General features: G+C 34.1%; 1 protein-coding gene and 1 pseudogene across 2 annotated transcripts in view; one reads left to right on the top strand and one right to left on the bottom strand.

Annotated features, from left to right (window-relative positions):
• The window catches only part of LOC105744077, a 2,180-nt pseudogene extending 1,646 nt beyond the window's left edge, over window positions 1-534 (top strand).
• Stx17 (syntaxin 17) overlaps window positions 1-4,065 on the bottom strand; it is a 110,678-nt gene that overhangs the window by 47,616 nt on the left and 58,997 nt on the right. The window lies entirely within an intron of this gene.

Below are 4,065 nucleotides of genomic sequence, written 5' to 3'. Positions count from 1 at the left end.
AGAAGAGAAGCTTATTGTTATTACCATATAACCTAGGCTGTTAAGCTTAACCTCACTATCTGTCTGAATATCAAACATCTTAGGCATAACATGGAACAGATATTTTTCATCAAGTATTGATATGTTATTTTGGTTTTTTGTGGTTATTTTTTCTCCACTGTTTAGGTTTTTTTCTGTTTTCTTTTACTTGTTTTCTTTCTTCAACTATCTCTCTTGATAATGATATTTTCATGTGAGTAAACAATTACTCTTCTTTTTTCTGGTTCACTTCAACGTTCTTTTGCTTTCTCTTTCATTCTTTTTCTCATGTGTACTCCAGTTTCCCAAAACTTGGGTGATCATCCTCTGTCCTCAGCCTTTCTCCTGCTATATCTGACCTCACTCATACCTCTATTTTGTCTCCTATCCCTCTTTCATTCCCCTACTTCTACAACAGAGTAAAAATCAATCCACTAATGGGAAAATCACTGCATGCAAGTTTCTGTTAAATGTTGGATTTTGTTATATGACTGTAGAGTTTGCTCCTATGGTTAAAGGCACAATGAGATAGAAGAAATCTGAATTCAAGCACTGGAACTTTCTGAAATGATAGCAACAGAAGTGAAAAAAAAAATGGACAAGGCCATAGAAAAAAATAATTTCTCAGGTGAAAAAAATGAAGATTTAAATTAAAGATAGTACAGAAGACAGAAAAAAATAGAAGAGCTTAAGAAAATGATGGAAACCTAAGTGTCCAACATAGGAAAGAAATAAAATCCATGAAACCAATCCAAACAAATCCAGGAGATGAAACTCTCCTTTGAAAGTATATCCAACAGACTGAACAAAGGTGAGGACAGAATATCAGACCTAGAGGACAGGATTGTGGCTAGTGACTATGAAAAAAAAGATATCTTAAAAACAGCAGGAGATCATGAAAAATCAATCCAATAGCTGAGAGATGAAACTTTTTTTTTTTTTTGCAGAACTGGGGATTGAATCCAGGCCCTTGCACTTGCCAGGGAAGTGCTTATTCTCCCAAGCCATCTCCCCAGTCCTAAGAGAGATGAAACAAAGAACAACACAAGATTGATTTGGATCAATGAGAAAGCAGGAGACAGTATAAATGCCACACACACACACACACACACACACACACACACCCCTCTTCACAAAAATAGTGGCAGAAAATTTCCCAAACATGGATAAAGACTTTGGCATACAAATAAATAAAGCATACTGAGCTCCATGACCAAAGCAAATCTATAGCAAGGCATACAGTAATCAAGATACCAGAAATTCAGCACAAAAACAGAATAGTAGTTTGGAAAAAATGGAGCAAATCACTTATAAAGGAAAGCCCATCAGAATCAAAGCCAACTTCTCAATACAAATCCTCAAGTCTTCAGGTCAAGGAGAGCTTGGACAGAGGTATTTCAAGCCCTAAAAGAAAACAACTTCCAACCCAGCTTGATGTATCCTGAAAAAAAAACTACCTTTCAAAATCTATAGATAGGGCTGAGAAGATAACTCTGCAGTCTAAGTGCTTGCCTGGCAAACACAAGGACCTGGGTTTGATTCCCCAGGACCATATGCCATGCCAGCCCCAGGTGTGCCATGGTGGCCACCAAAATTGGGTGTGGTGGTCCATGCCTATAATCCCAGCACTGAGGAGGCTGAAACAGGAGGATCACTATGAGTCCAAGCTGTGTAGCCATTCCCTGTAACAAGTAAATAAAAGATTAAAAACAAAATGAAATCTATAGATAAATAAGATACTTCTATGAAAAAGAACAAAACATTTATGACCACCAAACCAGGACTTCAGAATACTCCGAAGAATATATTGGAAAGAAAAAATGAAGACAAGCACAAAAAAACAAAAAACAAAAAACATAAACAAAAAACAAAACAAAAAAAAAAAAACACAAGGAAAAAGAAAAGGCCACCAGACAGGGCAAGCAATTAAACTGAAGGAAAAGATAAGAAACCAACAGTAAAATAAAATGAGAAAGATAAGTCAAAAGATTTCTGTTATAGACATCAATGTGTAAATGGCCTCAATTCACCAAACAAAAGAAACAGACTGGAAAAACAGATCAAGAATCAAGATCCAATAATACACAAAAGAAACTCATAGACTGAAAGTAAAAAGATGAAAAACAATACTTTATGTGACAGGACCTGGAAAAAATAAAAGCAGGGGTAGCTAAACTATTTGCAGACAATGTGAACTTCCAACCAAGACTCATCAAAAGAGACAAAGAGGATCACTATATACTTGTTAAGGGAAGACTCCAAAAAAAGAGAGATAATAATCATAAATGTATATGTACCAAGCTTATGTAGTTGCTATATCCATCTACATAAAAGTCAAATGAACACTCACACAATTATAATTGGGGACCTTAATAGCCTACTCTCACAATTTGGTAGATCAAATAGAAAAAAAAAAAAAAACGGACAAAGAAATTACCAGAATTAAGTCCAACTTGTGAACAAATGGCCTTAGTACTACACTACAACATCAGAACACACATTCTTCTCAGCTGCACTTGGGATATTCTCTAAAGTAGATCACATATTAGCCCACAGAACTTGTTTAAATAAATTCAGAAGAATTGAAATTATCCCATGAATATTATCAGACCATAGTGCAACGAAATTGGAAATCAATGCAAAAGAAACCATAAAAACTGCATAAATATATGGAAATCAAACAACTCCCTTCTGAACAAGCAATGCATTAGAGAAGAAATTAAACAGTATCTACAATGAAACAATAATGCCAGATCAACATATTAGTATTTATGGGATGCAATGAAAGCAATCCTACAAGGGAAATTTAGAGTGGTGAAGTCTCACTTCAGGAAAAAAGAACAAGCTCAAATAAAAAACTTTACATTGAACTCTAAATGTCTAGAAAAAGAACAAATCAAACCCAAAGCTCCTATAAGAGATAGTATAATAAAGATACGAACAGAAATTAATACAATTGAGACTAAGAAAACAATACAAATGAAAAAAAAAACAATACATTAAAGAGTTGGTTCTTTAAAAGATTAAATAAAATTGATTAATCCCAAGCCTATATTATCAAAAACAGCAAAGAAAAGACTCAATTTTAAGTGATTAGGAACAAAAATAGTAAAATCACAAGTTTCTACAAAAATCCAGAAAATCATTAACACCTACTTTGAGACTATGTACTCAAATAAGATGGAAAGTACACAAAAAACTGACAAATTCCTAGACACATATGAATTGCCAAAATTAAATCAAGAAGATATAGAAATTCAAAATAACCTGGGATCAGTCAATAAAATTGAAAACATAATTAAAAATTTACCAACAAAGAAAAGGTCAGTTCCTGATAATGCTGAATTCTATGGGAAATTTAGAGAAGATCTAATGCCACTACTAGTAAAACTCTTTACTGAAAGAAAAGACATACTCCCAAAGTCATTCCAGGAGGCAAGCATTAGCCCACACCAAAAGGACCCAACAAAAAAGAAAACTACAGGGGGCCGGGGAGATGGCTCAGTGGAATAAGTGCTTCTCTGGCAAGCGCAATGGTCTGAGTTCAATCCCTGGTTCCACCGAAAAAAAAGAAAACTATAGGCCAATATCCCTAATAAACATAGACACAAAAATTATCAGTAAGATACAGACTAAAAGAACACAGCAAATGATCAAGAAGATTATACAACATGACAAATAGTCATCATAGAGAAGAAAGAATGGTTCATTCTATGGAAATCAATCAATACAATATACCATGTTATCAAAACTAAAAGGCGAAAAATCACATGATCATCTCAATAGACATAGAAAAAGCATTTGACAAAGTCCAACACCTATTCATGATGAAAACTCTACAGAAAATCAGAGTAGATGGTCTTTATCTCAACCTGATGAAGGCATCTATGACAAACTAATAGCCAACATCATACTCAATAGTCAAAAAATGAAACCTTTCAATCTAAAATCAGGAACAAGACAAGGATGTGTACTATCACCATTCCTTTTCAATATAGTTCTGGATTGTTTCCAAGATTTGGCTATCACAAATTGTGCTGCTATAAA

The sequence above is a fragment of the Octodon degus genome, unplaced genomic scaffold (genome assembly GCF_000260255.1).
Source record: "Octodon degus isolate 3935 unplaced genomic scaffold, OctDeg1.0 scaffold00221, whole genome shotgun sequence".
Taxonomy (NCBI): domain Eukaryota; kingdom Metazoa; phylum Chordata; class Mammalia; order Rodentia; family Octodontidae; genus Octodon; species Octodon degus.
Note: the sequence above shows the minus strand (reverse complement) of the source record. Positions and strands in the feature narration are given on the sequence as shown.